Here is a 22,854-nt window from a genome sequence, read left to right on the forward strand (position 1 = left end):
GCACGAGGCAACAAACACTGCAAATGCAAATATAAATAAATAGTAATAAATAACGAGAACTTAAGATGAAGAGTTCTTGAAAGTGAGTTCATTGGTGTTAAAATTGAGTAACAATAAAGAATTATCATCTCCTCAAAATCTCACAGCTTGTCTTCACAGATGAGAAGCATCATCATTATCACCATTATGTGCCATGTCTATGACGTGGGCGATCACGGTCTTTCTGTGACCATGATTGCTTTTGTCAAATTTTTCTACATAAGTGCTTTGCCATTGCCTTCTTCTGACAGTGTCTTTGCAAGAAGGGTGACCCCAGCCAATATCAATAATCTTCAGAGATTATCTGCCTAGCGTCAGTGGTCACATAACCAGGACTTGTGATCTGCACCAGTTGCTCATATGAGCATCCACCACCTGCTCCCATGGCTTTGTGTGACCCTGATCCGGGGTGGGGGGGGTGGTTGTGGGGATGGAGCTAAGCAAGTGCTACACCTTGCCCAGGGTGACGCAGGCTAGCAGAGGACTTACACCTCTTTTGGTAGACACATCTGCATCCTGCCACCCAAATAAGAAGCATATTGGTTATAAAAGTCAGGAAGACCATTCCTTGGGATGTTCCTACTCTTACTGTATCTTACAAAGTCCAAAGCTGCATTCAGGATTCACCCACTGGTGTGAGTGGGTTCCTGTCCTTCATCATACCCACTCCAGTTGAACCAGACTTGGCAAATTAAGTGCATTTACTGGTTGGCAAGAGCTGCAAGCTCATCCGATATAAACCAAAGTGATAACTAGGAGTACTCTGATAAATTCAGACATGTCCATTGCCTCCTCTACTGTCACGATGTGGCCAATCTGACATCTTGAACATTCATTTCTCCAGTTTCAATCCCTCCCTCTTCTCTCCTTTTTGGTTCCATATTCTGGCTCCCCTCTTATCCTTTTTCTTCTCCTCACCTGACCAACAATTCCCTCTGGTTCCCTTTCTCCTTCCCTTTCTCCCATGGGCCACTGTCCTCTTCTATCAGATTCCTCTTCTCCAGCTCTTTACCCTTTCCACTTATCATCTCACAGCTTCTCACTTCATCCCTTCCTCCTCTACCCACCCTCCTTCCCCCTCACCTGGCCTCAACAATCACCTGCCAGCTTGTGCTCCCCCTACCCACCTTCTAAGTCTGGCTTCTTCCCACTTCTTTTCCAGTCCTGATGAAGGGTCTCGCCGCGCCCTCCCCCCCCCCCCCCCCCCAAGCATTGACTGTTTATTCCCCACCATAGGTGTTGCCTGACCAGCTGAGTTTGTCCGGCATAGTAAGTGTTGCTTTGAATTTCCAGCATTTGCAGAATTTCTCATATCTATGATGAATTTGACTGCTTTGATTTAATGCATCTACTCTGCTCTACTCAATAGCCCATTCTCCAAGATTAATCTTTCTTATGGCTTCCCAATCTTCTGTGAACAGCTTTAAGACTAATAACTCCCATGGATCTCTGCAAGAGACCCTGCAGATGGTTAGTCCTTCATAATGTCCCCATGTCTGCCTTTTGCAATTGCTCGGACTCCACTGATTACCATAAAATCTCAGTTCTGAAAAGCATGTTGTAAACCCACTGAAACAAACTTGTCCCTGTATTTATCATGAGGTTTCTTAAAAATATAACACAATTAATGCAGTCAGTTAATTTAAATAAAATAAATTGACAAAATTTAGTGTTTTGGGTCAAGATCAATTGGTTGAGTTTATTTTTCAAAGCTTTTCTTTGTGTTTGGAGATGAGAGAAAAACATCTGTATTGCAGAGCACTTGTATCCGGAGGCTGACATTGTGCTCGGTGTGGCTTAATGGCATTGTATTTGCTGTGCATGGTTAATATTCACAAACCTGTTCTTCTGCAACTCTGAGAGATATATATCCTAGATCGTTGCAGGTACACAGTCTGTGAATTTCGTCCATTAAAATTAACCGATAGGAACAGTGCAAGCTGTGCACTTGCAACTAGCTTCAGGACAATGCTACAAATCTGTTGTGGCAGCATTTCACAGACTGAACCGGATGGAGCCAGCATTCAGACATTTGGACTGAATACTATCAAATGCTGTTCAGGTCTTTTGTGAACGTTAAGTGGAATATAGTCAGCATTAAGTGGAAGTTTTAGTCACAGTTCATTTTCATTCTGCAGATGTTCAGGTGTTGTCTGTTTAGAGTCAATTACCATGCATATGAGCTGAGTAGGGTCAATGGATTCACAACATACAGTATACAGTATATTCAAATGCAAACAATGAGCAACGTATAGATACTTTTCACACATTGTATGCATATAGCAATCATTCATGCAATAAACAAGGCATTTTCAACCTGTACAGATTAAGTATCAGCAGTATATGGCTAATGCCCCAATCAGTGGCCACTTTACACCTGTACACCTGCTCGTTAACGCAAACATCTAATCAGCCAATCATGTGGCAGCAACTCAATGCATAAAAGCTTGTAGACATGGTCAAGAGGTTCAGTTGTTGTTCAGTCCAAACATCAGAATGGGGAAGAAATGTGATCTAAGTGACTTTTGACCATGAAATATTTGTGCAGACACGGTGATTTGAGTATCTCTGATCTCTTGGGACTTTCACCAACAGTCACTAAAGCTTACAGAGGACGGTGCAAAAAACAAAAAAAAGAAATCATCCAGTGAGCAGCAGTTCTGTTGGTGAAAACACCTTGTTAAGAGCGAGGTCGGAGAAGAATGGCCAGACTCTTTCAATCTGATGGGAGGGTGACAATAACTCAAATAACCACGCGTTACGACAGTGATGTGAGAAAGAACATCTCTAAATGCACAATATGTCAAACCTTGAAGTGGATGGGTTACAGCAGGTGAAGATCACATAGGGTTCTACTCCTGTACCTAATAAAGTAGCTGAATTAATGAATTGCAATCATTGTCATACATTGTGCGTGTAGCTATTGTGCCTGCATCCAATCAGCTTTTGTGAAGTCCTTATGTGGCCAGTATTGGAATAAATCACTGGACAATATTACATGCTGAACTGTGCATGCTTACATATTGTTCTTAGCTTGGTCAATTAATGCACCATATGCAAGGTACTCCTCATTATATACTTACATTTGCATACAGAGTTGTTAAAAAGACAATATATAAATATGAACTGTTGATAGCACAGTATATCCTCATGAGACTGACCACTTGCCTACAGCAGACTAGCTGGAAGAAACACCTTCAACAAAGCTAATTTCATGCTGGCTAGTTAGCCTCTGCAAAATGTAAGGGTCTTCTAGGTGAAGTAAGCTATGAGCAAACCAGAGAAATGCTGGGAAAATCTCTGACAGATCTTCAAGCCAAGCTCCAGCCTTAACAAATGTTAAAACTGCCAGATAGTTGAAGAACTGCTCCATCATTCAGAAACAGAAAGCATGTTAAAACTATTGAATCATTTAAGATAATAACTACTAAAACACAGGTAAACTTAAGAGTCATAGAGAAGTACAGCACAGAAAGAGGACCTTTAGCCCATCTAGTCTATGTCAAAAACCATTTAAACTGTCTACTCCCAACAAGCTGCAACCTCCTTATCTCTACCATCCATACACCTATCCAAACTTCTCTTAAATGTTGAAATCGTGTTTGCATGGACCACTTGTGTTGGCAGCTCATTCCACACTCTCATAATGCTCTGAGTGAAGAAGTTTCCCCTCATGTTCCTCTTAAACTTTTTACCTTTCACCCTCAACCCATGACATTTGGTTGTAGTCCCACCCAAACTCAGTGGAAGAAGCCTGCTTGCATTTACCCTATCTATACCTCTCATAATTTTTGTTTCCCTCTATCAAATCTCCTCTGAACCTTCTACGTCCTAACCTATTCAATCTTTCCTTATAACTCAGGTCCTCCAGACCTGGTAACATCCTTGTAAATTTTCTCTGTACCCGTTCAAACTTGTTTACGTCTTTCCTGTAGGTAGGTAACCAAAACTACACACAATACTCTAAATTAGGCCTCACCAACATCTTATACAACTTCAACATAACATCCCATCTTTTATACTCAGTGCATTGATTTATGAAGGCCAATGTGCCAAAAGCTTTCTTTACAGCCCTATCTACGCATGACACCACTTTCGATGAATTATGTACTTGTATTCTCAGATCCCTTTGTTCTACCACACTCTTCCACACCCTACCGTTCACTGTGTAAGACCTACCCTGGTTGGTCCTACCGAAGTGCAAAACCTCACACTTGTCTGCATCTACCATTTTCAGCCCATTTTTCCAGCTGATACAAATCCATTTGCAAGCCATGATAGCCTTCTTCACTGTCCACTACCCACCAATCTTGACGTCATCTGCAAATTTGCTGATCCAGTTAACCACATTATCATTCAGATCATTGATATTCAGTAGATGACAAACAACAAAGGAACCAGCACCAATCCCTGCAGCATACTGCTGGGCACAGGCTTCCAGTTAGATAGGACAACCCTCTATGACCACAGCCTGGCTTCTCCCACAAAGCCAATGTCTAATCTAATTTACTATCTCATCCTGAATGCCAAGCGACTGAACCTTTTTAACCAGCCTCCCATGCAGGACCTTGTCAAATGCCTTAGTAAAGTTCATGTAGACAACATCCACCTCTTGCCTTCATCCACTTTCCTGGTGACTTCCTCAAAAAATTCTATAAGATTGGTTGGACATGACCTACCACACACAAATCCAAGGTGACTATCCTTAATCAGTCAATATCTATCTAAATGTTTATATATACATTCCCTTAGAATAACCTTCCAATAAATTTGCCACAACTGATGTCGGACTCACATCAGTCTCTGTTTAGAACCTTTTTTAAATAGTGGAACAACATTGGCTATCCTCCAATCCTCTGATACCTCCACTGTCACTAAGGATGATTTGAACATCTCTGCTAGGGCTCCTGAGTTTCTGCACTTGTACCTCACAGGGTCTGAGGAAACACTTCGGGGATTTCTCCACCTTAATTTGCCTGAAGACAGCAAACACCTCCTCCTCTGTAATCTGTACAGGGACCAAGAAGTTGATGCTGCTTCGCCTCACTTCCATAGACTCCGTATCCATCTCCTGAGTAAAGATGTAAAGAATGCAGTGAAGATCTTCCCCATCTGTTTTGGCTCCACACATAGATTATCTTCCAGAGGGCCATTTTTGTCCCTTGCATTCCTTTTGCGCTTATCGTATCTGTAGAACCTCTGAGGATTCTCCTTCACCTTGTCTGTTAGAGCAGCTTCATGCCTTCTTTTAGCTTTTCTCATTTATTTTTTGAGTGGTCTCTTGCATTTCTTGTACTCCATAAGCACCTCATTTGCTCCTGCTTGCCTATACCTGCTACGCAGCTCTTTTTTTCTCTTAACCCGTGCCTCAATACCTCTTGAAAATCAAGGTTCCCTACACTTATTATCTTTACCTTTCATTCTGACAAGCACATACAGGCTTTTCACTCTTAAAATGTTGCTTCTGAAGACCTACTTTCTAAGTACTCCTGTGCCAGCCTATCCCAATCCATACTTACCAGATCATTTCTGATACGACCAAAATTTGCCTTTCTCCAAATTAGAATCTCACTCTGTAGACCAGACCTATCTATTTGCATATTTACTTTGAAACTATTGGCATTGTGGTCACTGGATGCAAAGTGTTTCCGTATACAAACTTCTGTCACCTGCCCTGTCTCATTCCCTGACAGGAAACTTGTCAAAAATGAAAATTCAGCAGCTCTGCTCCAATTCTAAGCTGATGCAAGTTTATTTGACAGATTTCTTGCTGTAAGGGATGGGGAACTGCATGGGAATGGGGCATCAGAACTGGACTTCATGATGATACTGACTGGGAAACAAAACATCAATGCAAACCTCTTAGGAAATTGAGACCTTAATGTTTCTACATCCATGCTTGGAAAGGTTCCATAAAATCATGTCGGAGAAAGTTCAACCCTAGGTTTAATCATTCAGATGTGAACTAACTTAAACTTGCTGTGGCCTCTGATTTGAAAGGAAACTGCTAACACTCATCTGTACCTGGTAGCTATTCAACTTTATTTGTAAAAAGTAACATGCTTCAGTCATTTATATAACAACTATTATTTAAGTTATTGACTGTCAAGAGATGTTAGGGTGTCCCAGGGCAGATCTTCAGCAGAATAGTGGTATAAGTCAACTCCCCATCAAGGCATGTCTACTCCCTGCAGTCAGCATTTTGGTTTCAGGTAATCAGTTTACCCAGTCCTCTGCCTCTGGCCCAGGTGAATGCAGGTGGATTGGAATGACATCAAGATCGAGGTTGATTTAGTCCAAAATTCATTCACATGCTGAACTACAAGCCATCATCATTGACAAACAGAGGTGCATTATTTAATAAAAATCAACATTGTACTATTCATAGTATATCCTTTATACTATGCTCAGGCAGTTCAGGCAGGACTTATTTAAAATGAACCCGGCAAGAAAGGCAAAACAGTGTAGCATGGTGAAGCCAGGTCCAAACATGATCAAACAGGCCAGTTAATGCAACCTCCTCCCAGTCTCCATCTAGCTAATAGAAGTCACCTGCCAGCCATTTCAAAGTCATCACCTACAGCCCATCTCTCATCCACAGTCCCTGTTTACCCATCGAACCAGCCCGCCTCAACCTGTTGTTCTAAGCCTTCAGTTGCCTTGGTGTGGTTAGTATCCATTCTCTCTTATTCCTTGGCTTGCGATTTTGCAGTTTATTGTTAAGGTGGTTGCTCACTGTGGAATTGTCTCTGCTCCTCTACAGGAATGATCCTCAGAGTTTACTTGCCCAAAGGAAGTCGTCCATTGGCATGAGCACACAATCCAGAAGCAGTAGGAACCCATTGATCATCTGCTTGCTCCTCTCTTCCAACTCTCTTTTTCGATACAGGAACCCCACACCAGTCAACCTCTTCCTGATGAGTCTCTGATTCCCGTGCCTGAAAGCCTCGACAGATCCCCAAACTAATACTGCAGCTTCCTGTCCTAGTGCATCTTACATTTTGAGCTCCAGCCGTCTCTGATTTCTTGGGTCGAGCCAAGACTTTCTTCGTCATCTCTCTCTTGACCGAGTGAGCTCTGACCTGGGTTGCCACTAACTGGGGCAATCAAACTACCAGTTGCAACAAATATTTCCCCACTGAGATGTGTTGGGTTTTCAACCATCCAGGAAGAGGAAGGGAGGCAGCGGATAAGATACTTCACCTGCGCCATGGTTCACAGTCAATGCGGGATTACCCCATGGGATTCAGGTTGCTAGCAAAGGAGAGTGACTGGAATGCGGGAATGCTGCCGGCCAATTGGAGTGCTTGAAAGTTGAGTTGTCTACCCAGAACAGGCCCACTGCCTTTGAAAACCTCATCACTCCGGCCCTTTGTATTGACAAGTCTTAGGGAGTGATGCTCCAGGTCATCAGCCAGAGCCCCATTTCCGTTCTCAGACCATTTCGTGCCGGAGTGGCCTCATCATCAATGCCTACAGAACCTGAGCAGTTGGGGAAAGCTCGCTTAACCACCAAGAGCACAAGTGTTGGTGGAGAAACAACTTCTGCGTGTACTGCTGAGCAGCAAATCCCCACTGCATCGAATGCCCCCCTGCGTCCCAGAAAAAGGCACCTCCAGGTAGAGAAGAGGGGCCTTCTATCCGGTAAGCTCCCTCCTGCCCACATTCTAGCATCGTAGCCCGACTCTCTCTCTCTGTCCTCCTCCACACCCCAATGGCTCCACACACACAGGAGACTCGGGTGCATTCCACTGCAGCAGCCAACTGCAAGGACTGGACTTGTTGAGAAAAGTAATTAGAGATACTCTGATGTACATTTTGGTGCATCTTTTTGGAGTTTCCCCATATTCAGTTCCTCAAAACCTCTAGCTAATAGGCATGCTTTTGGTATAATTCCGGTCGGGGTTTGTTTCAGTGTGCACACCCACCTTGTAGACACTGTCTTTTGGCCAATGTCTCTGACCTCCTCAAACAGTCCATTATTTCTCCAACAACGAGGTCATCGTGTTTTGTAGATTCATCCTGTTTTGTAGATTCAAATACATCTTCATCTTGACATTTCCCAGATGGTCCAGCCTGATCTATAATTGATTCAATATGAAGCCTGTCTACACATGACATTTTGACTGACCCTACAGTGCCAGTGGTTCCAGGTAATTCAAGTGTGTCAACTGCTGTTTTTCCCAGTGACTTTTGTCTGCTTGTCCTAAGACTTCAGCTTTGTATGAGATACCGGTACCTTGGTCGACAATTCTCACAGTTTGTCTTGTTTGAAGACTGAAACTTCCATGTTGTCTTTGCACTTGTAATGATTTCTGTTCAAGCAAGTCTGTGGAGTCCCCAACTGCACTCTCTTCTGCACTGTCTGTGCAACTGTTGAGCAATTCTGTTGGGTCCTCAGCTACACTTTCTTCAGCACTGTCTGTGCTATGTGACACTCAATCAGGTAAGTGCTTTTCATTTTTTGTCTCATTTTCCATGGAGTTCTGATGGTCTTCAGTTTGTGCTTTACATTGTCTGGAATGATGCGCTCTCACATATGCACCTCCATGTCTCACGAATACAACAACTCCATCCTGACCAATGACATCTCCAGGGCCTATCTATTCTGTACAGTCTGCTCTTTTGTAATATTCTTTGTACATATTTCTCATCTGTAGGATGGAGCTGTACCCTCAGTGCTCTTCAAGTTCTTCTCCTTCTGACTTCTAATGATGGTTGGCCATTCAACTTAAAGATGCATAACCGCCACCAAGTGAGCTGCAGTGTGGTGTAGAGAGTTGGAAAATAAAACCCCTACTAGTTCTTTATCAGATGAAAACTAACTTATCTCAAAAAGCCCTACAGACTGTAAATAATGAAAGGCAATATTGTGAATTCAATTAAAGTCAATTCCATAACTTAGTAAAGTTTTTAAATGATAGTTATCAACCCCCAAAGATAGTAGTGCAGCCTGCATTTTCTTTCTTTCAACCTCACCTGCGTCCCATTGTAAGATAATCTGTTCAACTGTTTCATCATGATGACAACACTCCAGAGAGATGTTTTCCAAGAAGGTATAAGGAATAATTAAGCATAGTATGCCCAATTCAAAGCCAAGTCAATACAATTCCTTCCCTTCCTGTTTTACCCCCTTCTCCCATCAATTGAACAGCTTTATGTCTTTGAATTCGCTCTGAACACTCTGCTTCAGTGAAAGGCCTCCTTGATGCATGCAGTGCTGAAGTCTATTTCCCAACCCATTCACTCCTTGTAGTGCCCTTAGAGCCCGTCAGGCAGTACAGAGGGAAGGTTTGGATTCTGGCCAAACACAAATCGATACGGGCTATAGGCCCGTACGTTGTGCATGGTATTCTTCGCCATAAGGGACCAGTCCAGGGCTGTGTTCCAAACACAGCCATTGCTTTTCTTTACCTTTAGCATTATTTCAGTAAGCATTTGATTGTGTTGTTCCAGAAGGTCCACTTCTCCAAGAACTGTATGCCATGGTTCCTTCAGTCTGTGTCCTTGACTCTTATGCCAATGAGAACAGTTTCTCCCGGTCTGTTTGGTCTCTCACCTTTGTGATTTTAAATCCCTCTCTCAGATCTACCTGCATCACCATCTGTTCCAAGGAGAACAAACTTAGCTTCTCCATTTAGTCATAACTAAAGTTTCTTATCTTGGAATCATTTGATAATTCTCGTCTGCATCTTCTCTATTGTTTTCACATTTTCTTTTGAAGTTGATGCAGAGATCTGGACACAATGCATCAATTGCAACTGAAACAGTGTTTTATGAAGATACATTATGCCATCCTTGCTCTTAGAATCTCTGTCTATTTATAAACCCCAAAATCTTGCATTTTCTTTAAGCTGCTTTCTCAAATTCTACTTCCAAAAAATGTCAAAAAAAAACAACACAGGCTCCGCACAGAAACAGGCCCTTAGTCACATCTACTGCATGCCAAACTATGTCCCATCAGCGAGAACATGGTCTATAGCTCTCCATAACCCTCCCTTTCATGTACTGTACCTATCCAAACTTCTCATGAATGTTGAAATCAAACTCACATCCACCACTTCCACCTGTACCCCTCATAGTTCTGAGTATCTCTATCAAGTCTCCCCTCATTCCCCTATGCTCCAGGGAAGAAAGTCGTAATCTATTCACCCTTTCCCTATAGCTCCTCCAAGAAGAACACAAACTTGTTGTGGTTTGGAGGCTTGTGTGCCTCAATGACCCAGAGAGCTATGTTGGCAAGAGTCAGGGCTTTGTTTTTTTTAGCTCTTGGTATGATCACCCATGCAAACAGGTCAAAGGATAGAGGTCAGACTAAAAGTGATCCACCAGTCATCCAGGTACAATGGTCCAGCTCAGGACCAACAACCCTGACTGATTAAAACAAGTTGTCACAGAAACAGCAATGAAGTCGCCTCCTACATCTGTGTGTGATGGTACGGACAGACTTTGATGGAGGACCTTTACTGCTGCCCTAAATGCCAGCAACGTAACGGGCAAATGAAATTAATAACTCGGGTCCTCAAGTCCAAGCAACATCCTTGTAAATTGTTTCAGAATTGTTTCTCGTACTTGCTTTAGAACTTGGCACCCTTCATACATTGCCTCATCTCACAGTTCCTGCTAAGGGTGACGTTCTATAGCATGTAATTGTATCTGCTAATTTCAATTGCCAGCATAAATTTGGCTCTTCAAGGCCATTTTTTTTTCTATTGAGAGTTACGTCCAGTGGATTTTCTGCTCAATAAACTGTGAGAAATTGATTTGTACACCTATCTCTCTAACAGACTCGTTGTAATCACGAGGCCCCTATTGTATTATAGTTGAATAATTCAGCTGCCAACTGAACCAGTGGTTGAAAGGTATTAATGCAACATAAGGCCAGGTGGATAGATTCAAGATTTTCTCTGGATACGTGACTTGAATTAAACTTCATATGCTGAATTTGTGCAAAGACAGCCCTCTCAGATTGGATGTATAGAATTTTCTTCCATATATTGAATTTGCACATTGCCATCATTACTTACTACCATGCTCATAATCAAAGTTTATTCACTATTATTTCTTTATTTATGGGTATGTGGGCAAATTAACATTTTACTGCTCAGTGCAAATTTTCACTGAAAAGTTGACCATTATTTACTTGAATCTGCAGCAGACCTTCTGGTGAAAATATTCCCTCAGTGCTTTTGCATGGGGATTTCCAGGATTTGGACCCAGTGATGACAATCACCAGGTAGCAGGGTTGAGATACATCTCTACCAAAGAAGGTGTAATGCACTCCTTCCCTCCGCTGACCTGCAGGCCACCCTTGGGTACAGTGTAGCACCTGCTTAGCTCCCTAACCCCTCCGAGCAGGGTCACTTGAAGCCTTGAGAGCAGGTGGCGGATGGTTGTATGAGCAGCTGGTGTATATCACAAGCTCTGGTTATGTGACCACTAGCTCCAAGCAGATAACCTCTGAAGAGTATTGATAATGGCTGGGGTCACCCGTCTTGTAAAGACACTGCCCAGAACAAGGCAATGGGAAAGCACTTCTGTAGAAAAATTAGCCAGGAACAGTCACAGTCATAAGACGATGATCATCTACACTATACGACACCTCACATAATGATGATGATAACATTGGAATGCAGAAAATATTTCAAAGACTGAGAGGCATGTGACTCAGAGTTAAACTTGCAGGCAGTAATGTTCTTGTTGCCCATGTCCACTTAGAATGTACTCTCACAGAAGCCTGTATGAATTAATGGTGCAGGAAGTAATATTCTAAGGTGATATTTTGGGGTGTCAATTATTGGCTACCTTGTCATGTACACTTTTAACCTTTTTGACCTTTGCTGAACTTGCACTCGTGACAGACGGCATGTGGAGAGTATTGCGTCACACACCTGACTGTTTTGTAGGTGGTGTAAAGATTTGGGGAGCCAGAACTTGAGTGATATGCTACAAGATGCCCAGGCTCATGTACTGTACCTGTCTGTATATGGTTAATGTTACTACACTGAAATGGATCGTGTTAATGCTAATACAATAAATTGGGCAAGGTTAATTGACATGCATTGCAGTTTGCATTTAGTTTTGGATGCTAATTCATTAATGTGCATTTCATTCTTAGCTATTTTTATATTCTACAGTATATTAATTTGTAGCATGCTTATCTCCTGCCTGTGTGATGGATTTGCTCATTTAATAATGGTGAGGGATTCGTTGGGCCTCAATTACATTCTGTGCTCGGTGCCAAATGAATCCTTCATGCGAGCCTGCTTGCTCACAAGTAACTACTTGTTTTCTCTGCAAAAGGTGATGTGAACAAGTTGAATTTTAATATTGGGGAGAAAATTCCGAGCTGTCAAATCTCTCTGATCAAATGAAGCAGGTGTGTTTGGCAATGAATGAAGGAAAAACAATAGAATGGTGGGAAATAACAGAACTCCCAGTAAAGCACAGGAGACAAATCACCAAAGGATAAAGAGGAGTTATTTTTCTTTTGTGGAACCTTACTTCAAAACAAATATGCCTATCTCTTCTAGATGCTGTTTGAGATAATATGTTCCCATTTTCTCATTCTGCTTTTGTTTTTGAGCAGTTTGTTCTGGCATTACTGAACAATCTTCCTCATTCACAGAATTAGGTATTTAAATCCCTGGAATGTCTGTGGAACTATTACTTGGGAGATGTGTTACAGAGTGGCACAGTGGGTAGTACTGCTACCCAGTGCTGTCTGTTAACTGCCACATGAGGGAATTAAGTGGGGAGGGAGGTGTGTGATCATTAATGGAGAATGTGTGGAGCAGGTTAAGACCTACAAGTATCTGGGAGTACAGTTAGACGAGAAGCTAGACTGGACTGCCAACACAGATGCCTTGTGCAGGAAGGCACAGAGTCGACTGTACTTCCTTAGAAGGTTGGCGTCATTCAATGTCTGTAGTGAGATGCTGAAGATGTTCTATAGGTCAGTTGTGGAGAGCGCCCTCTTCTTTGTGGTGGCGTGTTGGGGAGGCAGCATTAAGAAGAGGGACGCCTCACGTCTTAATAAGCTGGTAAGGAAGGCGGGCTCTGTCGTGGGCAAAGCACTGGAGAGTATAACATCGGTAGCTGAGCGAAGGGCGCTGAGTAGGCTACGGTCAATTATGGAAAACCCTGAACATCCTCTACATAGCACCATCCAGAGACAGAGAAGCAGTTTCAGCGACAGGTTGCTATCGATGCAATGCTCCTCAGACAGGATGAAGAGGTCAATACTCCCCAATGCCATTAGGCTTTACAATTCAACCGCCAGGAGTAAGATATGTTAAAGTGCCGGGGTTGATTGTATTTAATGTATTTAAGTAAACTACTTAAGAACTTTTTAAAAAGCTATTATTAATGCTTTTTGAGAGAGTGATTTAGATGCATATCATATTTTTACTGAGTTAAGTATTGTATGTAATTAGTTTTGCTACAACAAGTGTATGGGACATTGGAAAAAATGTTGAATTTCCCCATGGGGATGAATAAAGTATCTATCTATCTATCTATCTATCTATCTATCTAATGGAACTGCCATCAGAACTGAACTGTCACAGATCAGAAGGGCTGAATGCATTCGGGCTGCAGCTTTTGAAATACAATGAAGCTTCAAGAAACTCGTGCCTTTGCAACCTCGATTGCAGAACAGTTAAGAATGACAGCGCATTCCTCTCAGCCCCAGTCTCCTGCCTTCTCCCTGCATCCCTTCATGCCCTGATCAATCAAGAAATTATCAACCTCTGCCTTAAATATACATAAAGACTTGGCCTCCACAGCTCCCTCTGGCAAAGAATTCCACAGATTCCTCACCTTCTGGCTAAAGAAATTCCTCCTCATCTCTGTTCTAAAAGGATGCCTGTCTATTTTGAGGCTGTGTCCTCTGGTCCTAGGCACTCCCACCATCCTCTCCACATCCACCCCAACAAGGCCTTTCACCTTTCGATAGGTTTCAATTGGGTCACCCTCATTCTTCTAAGAGGGGTAGACCTACGTGACTTTGAAATGGAATGTTTGTTGAATCCTGGCAGGGTGGTTTGAGTATCCCAAAAATTTCCAATTTCCTGGGAATTTCACCAACAACATTATCTGGAGTTTATAGAAACTGGTGCAAAAACCGAAGCAAAGCAACCAGCAAGAGCCAGCTCTGTGGGTGAAAACGCCTCGTTAATGAGAGAGGTCAGAGGAGAATGGCCAGAATCATTCCAGCTGACAGAAAGGCGACAGTAACTCAAATAACTAAGTGTTACAACAATGGTGTGTGGAAGAGCATCTCTGAACCTTGAAATGGATGGGCTACAGCAGCAAAAGACCACACCAGGTTCCACTCCTGTATCTAATAACATGACCACCGAGTGCCCATCCGGGTATATTTAAGATTAATTCAATATAACAATACATAGATATATTCAACCTAAAACACATCAAGGTCTTATGCTGGGCTGAACATTCTGAATATTAAGTAATTTCCATGCTTATAACTTTTGTTCACTTTTTATCTCTGAGTATGCTTGAGGGAGAAGGCAGAAAAAACACTTGATTTAATTGCAATGTGTTTCAGGTAGAATGAAAGAGCAAATCAGTCTAGAATCTTGTCTTCTGTTTCCATGGCTTCGGCTTAAAGTTATTTTTTTTCCAAGGTATATGAAATGGAGACTCAATCAGAATCAAGTCTGATGCCCTTTCAGAATAATACCAGCCTCCAACTATGAACCATTTTGGCTAATATGTGGATGTTTGTCTGTTGGATTTGATGTCTGAAGAGTTTTAGAGATCAGTAAATATTTGAGCAGAAGAAAGGGAAACAGAAGGAGTAAAGATTAAAAATGGGATATACATTGATGGATACCATCTGCTGCTTTATGTCAAACAGCCAGCCTTGCTTTGTATAAATTATGTGATGACCCACTTTCTGCGCAGGCGAACCGGCTCACAAATAGCCAGCGCGCGGGGGGAGACTTTGGTAATGCACCTCTGATGTCATTTCTGCCCGGAGAGGGCGGGCGCTAAGGATTAAATGCCAGCGCCGTGAAGTTTGAATAAACTAGTCTCGAAACGACTTACCGACTGCGAGTCGTTATTTCAGCGCTGTGTGTAGCACATCGCTACATTGGTGACCCCGACGGTCCAAACGGGATTTGGACCAAAGATGACCGACTCTTCATCTGTTCACGCAGTTTCGCTAAAACTGCCGACTTTCTGGACGCTGCGACCACGCGTGTGGTTTAGCCAAGCAGAAGCCCAGTTCCAGATTCGGCAGATATCCTCTGATTCCACGCGTTACTACCACGTGGTGTGCACCCTTGACCAGGAGACGGACGCCCAGGTTGCGGATTTCATACAGTCGCCCCCAGAAGAAGGCAAGTATGAAGCATTCAAAGCGCTGCTCATTGGGACCTTTGGCCTCTCACGGCGTGAGCGGGGTGCCCGCCTGCTTCACCTGGACGGTTTGGGAGACAGACTGCTGTCAGCATTGATGAACGAGATGCCATCCCTGGCTGACGGACACAAGTCCTGCCTCATGTTTGAGCAAGCATTCCTAGAGCGACTGCCCGAGGACATACATCTGCTGCTGGTCGACGCAGATTTCAGCGACCCCCGGAAGGTGGCGGCCCGGGCAGACACGCTGTGTAAAGCCAAGAGGGTGAGCGTGGCGTCCGTCGGTCAGATTACCAGGCCACGCGCCCAACAGCGGACTAGACCAGGCCTGGCAGTGGGGCGCACACAACACAGAGGTAGGAGTGAGGAGGCCAGTGAACAGTGGTGTTTCTACCACCAGCGGTGGGGCACAAAAGCCCGCCATTGTCGCCCGCCCTGCAAGGACCAGGAACAGGGCCAGCTGCCGCTAATGACTATGGCGGCTGGCCACCAGGACAGCCTCTTGTACGTCTGGGACAAACAGTCGGGACGCTGCTTCTTGGTCGACACCGGAGCGGAGATCAGTGTCTTGCCCCCGACGGGATACAACACCCGCAACAGGAAGCCAGGACCCACCCTGAGGGCTGCAAACGGCAGCACGATACGGACCTACAGCACCCGCACAGTGCAGCTGCAGTTCGGCGCCAGCCAGTTCACGTGGGACTTCACACTGGCCACGGTGGCCCAACCACTCCTGGGGGTGGACTTCTTGTGAGCTCACAGCCTGCTGGTCGACTTGCAAGGGAAAAGACTGGTACATTCCGAGACTTTCCAGATGTTCTCCCTGGGTGAAGCCAAGTTGCCGGCCCTACACCTGGACTCCATCACTCTGTCGGACAACAAATTCACCAGAATTCTGGTGGACTTTCCATTGATTCTGGCATCGCAGTTCACGGCAGCCATGCCCAGACATGGGGTACAGCACCACATTCCAACCCAGGGACCACCCCTCCACGCCCGCGCACGAAGGCTCCCCCTGGAAAAGCTCCGCCTGGCGAAGGAGGAGTTCAAAAGGATGGAGGAATTGGGGATCGTACGGAGGTCCGACAGCCCATGGGCCTCCCCCCTGCACATGGTGCCCAAAGCAGCCGGGGGTTGGAGACCATGCAGCGACTACCGCAGACTGAACGAGGCTACCACTCCAGACCGCTACCCCGTGCTGCACATACAGGACTTTGCAGCAAACCTGCACGGGGCAAGAATCTTTTCCAAAGTAGACCTCGTCCAGGGATACCATCAAATCCCGGTACACCCTGAAGACATCCCCAAAACAGCACTCATCACCCCGTTCGGCCTGTTCGAGTTCCTCCGAATGCCGTTCGGCCTGAAGAATGCCGCACAGACATTCCAGCGGCTAATGGATGCGGTGGGAGGCGACCTGGGCTTTGCGTTCATCTATTTGGACGACATCCTTATAGCCAGCAGTTGTCATCAGGAGCACCTGTCCCACCTTCGCCAGCTCTACTCCCGCCTGAGTGATTTCGGCCTCATGATCAACCCGACCAAATGCCAGTTCGGTCTCGATACCATCGATTTCCTGGGCCACAGGATTACCAAGGATGGGGCAACACCTCTGCCCGCCAAGGTAGACGCGATCTACCCGGCCCAACACGGTCAAAGGCCTGCAGGAGTTCGTTGGTATGGTGAACTTCTACCACCGTTTCCTCCCCTCAGCAGTCCGTATCATGCGCCCTTTGTACACCCTGATGTCGGGTAAAGGCAAGGACATTACTTGGGACGAGGAGGCTGCGGCCGCTTTTGTTAAAGCCATGAAGCCTTGGCAGATGCCGCGATGCTGGTGCACCCCAGAACGGACGTTCCGACCGCCCTCACGGTGGACGCATCCGACACAGCAGTCGGTGGGGTGCTGGAGCAGCTCATCGAGGGGCGCTGGGAACCCCTGGCATTCTTCAGCAAGCACCTACGACCACCCGAACTCAAGTACAGTGCTTTCGACCGGGAGCTGTTGGCACTGTATCTGCCAATCCGGCATTTCAGGTACTTCTTAGAAGGCAGGCCGTTTACCACGTTCACGGACCACAAACCATTGATCTTCACGTTCACGAAGGTGTCCGATCCCTGGTCGGCTCGCCAGCAGCGACATCCATCATGTCTAAGGAGAGGACAATATCGTGGCGGATGCACTCTCCAGACCAGCTGTCCAGGCCCTGTCCCTGGTGGTGGACTATGCAGCACTGGCGGAGGCACAGCAGGCAGACGACGAGATGCCCAGCTACAGGACCGCAGTCTCGGGTTTGCAGCTGCAGGACTTTCTCGTAGGCCCAGGTGATAGGACCCTCCTGTGCAACGTGGCTACCGGCCAACCTCACCCCATTGTCCTGGCAGCCTGGAGGCGGCGAGTTTTCGACTCCATACACGGTTTGGCGCACCCATCGATCAGGACAACCATCTGGCTGGTCTCCAGCAAGTTCGTGTGGCACGGACTTTGCAAGCAGGTCAGTGAATGGGCCAGAACATGCGCGCAGTGCCACACTAAAGCCCCGCTGCAGCAGTTCGAATCCACCCACCAGAGGTTCGACCACATTCATGTGGATATCGTGGGCCCCCTACCAGTGTCCCGAGGAGCGCGGTACCTCCTAACTATGGTAGACCGGTTCACGAGGTGGCCAGAGGCGGTCCCGCTCACCGACACATCTGCTGATCCCGAGCACTGATCGCAATCTGGGTAGCACGCTTCGGTGTACCGGCCCACATGACCTCCGACAGAGGCGCCCAGTTCACCTCCAACCTGCGGTCGGCTGTGGCCAGCCTGTTGGGAACGCAGCTACACCACACAACTGCCTACCACCCACAGTCGAATGGGGGTGTATCGCTGGTTCTGGGGGGGGGGGGGGTTATGTGGCGACCGACTTTCTGCACAGGCGAACCGGCTCACAAATAGCCAGCGTGCGAGGGGAGACTTTGGTAATGCACCTCTGATGTCATTTCCACCTGGAGAGGGCGGGCACTAGGGATTAAATGCCAGCGCCGTGAAGTTTGAATAAACTAGTCTTGAAACGACTTACCGACTGCGTGTCGTTATTTCAGCGTTGTGTGTAGCACATCGCTACAATTACATCATTTTGGATACCATGCAAAAGTTAAAGCCCATGCTTGTTAGCCCATCTCATCAGGCTTGACATTCATCCCAATAGAGGAAAGGAGCATGTACACAGGTCCTTCAGCACAATGAGTCTACACTGGCCAGGGATCCCCCTCAGCTGGTCTTAATTTACAGCATCCAGGTCATACCTCTCCAGCCCCATCCTGGCATGAATCTATCTGCACCCCTCTCACTGGGGCTCATGCACCAACTTGGCTCATTTACTAACTCTGTTAACAGCCACGTGACTCAGCCGTGAGGCGGACACCTTTTATAAGCAAAATACGTCTAGGGTCAGTATGATCCAGGGTTCAACCAAACCGGGATGTTCCAATTAAGAAATGTTAATTGTAGCGATTACTGTGTAAATTCTGCCCATATACAATTATTGGTCACCAAGAAATGACTGATCGTACACCAATATGAAATTGCAAAGAAAGTATATTTACCAATTTTCAGCTTTATTTAAACAATAAGAAAAGAACGGAAAAAAAATGAAAGGGCCTGTTGCAGTTAAGCCAGTCTATATGTGCACATAAACGTTGGAGCTCGTTTCTGTAGTATCTGGGTGTAAGGCTGAATTCCCATCACTAACCACAGGTAGAACTTCCTTTCTTGGAATCCTCTGCCCTGTGACGTACTCCTTGCCATCCGGTCTCCTCCAGATGGGATCCTCCCGGCATCTTCACTGGTGCTCATCTCTCTGCACCTCCCGACAAAAGACCCCAAACCAGTCTACTTTCCTTCAGAAGTCTCATCCTGCCCAGCTCTCTAGAAACTTCCCTTGCATCCCACTGGGCAGAAAGTTACAACACGTACCCAGACAGTCCTGACTGGCTGACACAACGTTCCTAAGTAGTTTAACATGGCTCCTTATTTTTATCTGAAGCCAAAACACTTTCACTAGCAGGACACACTGTTTTTACAGAAAACTGCTAAACTAAAAATACCTCAGAGCAACAGCAGCAGAAATTTTACACAGGGCATTACATTCTCCCTCCCCCACCAAAAATAGTCATGTCCTCATGACATGGGAACTTATTAAACCATTATTAATAATACTATTCAAACAAATTTCTTGATTTCAGGACCCCCCAATCCATTTGTAAATAGAGGTAAAATATCTCATTATTGGGAAGAATGCACCACTCTGTTTTTGTGGTGTATCATAAGCCAGCCTATCTGGGAGTATCCTGACTCTCTGAGACCTCCTTATCTCATCTTCTGCTTCTTCAGTTTCAGCCACTCTTTGTGTCCACTCCTGTCTACTTGGGGATGCTCCCCCCCCACCCCATCATTCCTACCTTCTTGTGACTCAGGTCTCCCTGCCACCTGATTGAACTCAGCTTCAGCCCCAACTATATTGGAGCCCAGTTTCCCCTCACAGTCTATGATCATGTCTGACTGTCCACCGGCAGTCTTCCCCACGATATCTGAGTCGGGGCTGGGCGATTCAGAAATCTCTGCATCAATTCTCGGGGAGTTTGCACAAGGTGAAGCATACCAGACTCCCAGTTCCTAATCCTCTGAGTCTGTACGGAATTCAGTGGTTAATTCCTCTTCAGGCCCTTCAACTAAAATTACACTATTGTCATCTTATTGCAATACCTTTCTCCTTCTCTGTGGAATTCTTCTACTGGCTGTAGATTCTGAGTAAGGCTTTGGGTCCACACGTGCTTCCTCCCCTAGGGGTAAAAGATGATACTGATGCAGAATTTTTACAGGACCATTTCTATCCTCTGGTTTCACCTGGAAAACTGTCAAATTTGGCATCTGGCTCTCCACTACATAAGGCATAGAAACCCAAGTGTTCCAAGGCTGGATGGAGAGCCAGTGAGATTGCATTTGCTGTAGACCTGTTGTGGCAATAGGCAAATTGAGTAGGTCCAGGACATGCTTAGGCAACAGTCGATTCGAGACATTACCAACTTCTCAAAGCACTTCGTGAGTAGATGTAAGTGCCACCAGGTGATAGTCACTGAGGCAGCTCACTCTGCTCTTCTTGGGAACTGGTATGATTGTCACCCTTTTGAAGCAGGTGGGGACCTCTAACAGTCGCAGTCAGAGATTGAAGATGTCTTTGAACACTTCCACCAGTTGGGTGGTAAGGTTTTCACCCTCTTGAATGATGTTGTAGCCTCCGAGACAGAGATCACAGGGTCGCCAGATGCGGCAGGCATTTGCACAGGTGTAGTTTTATTCTCCCTTTCAAAGCATAAAAGGCGTTGAGTGTTGAGCTCATCTAGGAATGAATAATCACAGCCATTCATCATGTTAGGTTTTGCTTTGTAGATAGTAATGCTGGAGCTGATGTGCATTTGATTCCATCTCTAACCTCAAATGGATTTTTTTTCTCACCCTTAAAATTGTCTTCCATAGGTCGCATCTGGACTTCTCGTATAGATCTGGGCCTGAGACCTAGTCCTCAGCTTATTACAAATCTCCTGGTTCCCCGGCTTTTGGTCTGGACATAACCAGTATGTTCTAGAAGGCACACACTCATCCACACATGTCTTGATGAAGTTGGTCACAGCTGTGGTGTGTTCATTCAGACTTGAAAATGAATTCCTGAGATATTGTCCAGGCCGCCAACTCAAAGCATTCCTGTAAGTGCTTGACCATACCTTCCTGGTCCTCACCACCGGTGCTGCGGTCTTTAGTCTCTGTCTGTACACTGGGAGTAGAAGTACAGCCAGGTGATTGGACTTTCCAAAGTGTGGGTGTGGGATGGCACAGTAAAGCATTACTGTTGGTGGTATAAGAGTGGTCAAGTGTGTTGTCTCCTTTGGTTCCACAGGATGTATGTTGGTGGTAGGTGTTCATAGCCTTCTTCAAGCTGGCCTGGTTGAAATCTCCTGCAGTGATAGGGAAGGCCTCAGGATGAGCTGTTTGTGCCTGTTGATTATGTTACGCAGCTCCTCTAGTTGGTCTAAGGTGAAATATGCAGGGCTAGCAGGACAATGGTAGAAAACTCCCTCGAGAGATAAAATGGATGTCATTTGACCACAAGGTGTTCCAGGTTTTAGGGAGGAGAACTGAGACAGAGTTGTCATGTTTTACAGTTTCAGAAGTAAAGTGCTTTGTAGTTCAGTGGAAACAGGGCTGAGAATTAGAGATGATAATGCTTATGCAACTGCTTTAGTTTCTGTCAGTATTATTTACTATATCTCCTGCTTTACACACATTTATAAAAATTTAACAAAATTGGATTTGAACCCCTAAATAAGGTTCCTTTCTTTCCATAAACATTTACATTCTCAAATCTATGTCCCAAAAGATGTGCTTCACATCTTCAAAAATGAAGATGAATTTAATTCGGTCAACAGACATCCTTCAACTGCCTTTTTGATTACCTCTTCAAAAACCTTTAAAAGATTCATCAAATGGGACTCTCCATGCCCAAAGCCATGTTGACTCCTCCAAATCAGACACTCTCTATCCAAATACTGACAGATCCTGTGCCTCAGATTTCCTTCCAGTAACATCCTTACTAATAAAATCAGGTTGACTGGACTGTATGAGTTACAGTGAGTTAGTAAAATTCAAATTAGTCTGACTTCAAAAGCATTAAATAGTACAAGCATAATTTAATCCTTTTGACAAATTAAATGAGTGGATGATTTACCGCTGGTCATAAAGTTTTTTGAAAACCTTACAAAAAAGTATGGCAGAATTCAGCAAATATTAAGGAATATGGAATTGGTGCATGACATTGCATCTGTCAGATAGATGTTCAAATACCTATTAGTCAGTGACCTGAAACAATGATTCGCTTTTCTCCATCATCCTGTCTGACCTGCTGAATTTTGTTTTTAGCTTTTTGCTTTTATGTCTTATAAGCAATGCCACGCTTCACCTTTCCTTTACGTATAATTTTTGTAACATTACCTAGCAGTCATTGATTTGGCAGAAATAATTAACTAAAGATTGGTTGTAACACAAATACTCTGAAAACATCTGTTTGAAAGTGATGAAAGTAATCTTTGTTTTATTGGGCTCCACTAAGATCAGCTTTAGAGACCAAAACATCAAAGTGCATTTTAGTATAAACAGAAAAGTAATTTTCTGGGAATTTTCTCAAAGCTACTTCTATTCTCTAACTTTGCTGGAAAACTGATGGCTACTTGATGCAAATTAAGGCTAGGGAAATGCCAATAAATTCTAACACTTGTCAGAAAATGGCACTTCTCAAAAAATATCCAATATTTGGAATTTCAATAATTTTTGGAAAATTCTTGACTTCTCCAATTTGTCAATTAATACCACATAAAATTGAGTTAAAAATT

The 22,854-nt window shown here is 44.7% G+C and overlaps 1 protein-coding gene across 2 annotated transcripts in view; it reads right to left on the reverse strand.

Moving 5' to 3' along the window:
* neto1l (neuropilin (NRP) and tolloid (TLL)-like 1, like) overlaps positions 1–22,854 on the reverse strand; it is a 640,883-nt gene that overhangs the window by 56,931 nt on the left and 561,098 nt on the right. The gene's annotated exons all lie outside the window — the stretch shown is intronic.

Source organism: Hemitrygon akajei, chromosome 1 (assembly GCF_048418815.1).
Source record: "Hemitrygon akajei chromosome 1, sHemAka1.3, whole genome shotgun sequence".
In the NCBI taxonomy this organism is placed as follows: Eukaryota; Metazoa; Chordata; class Chondrichthyes; order Myliobatiformes; family Dasyatidae; genus Hemitrygon; species Hemitrygon akajei.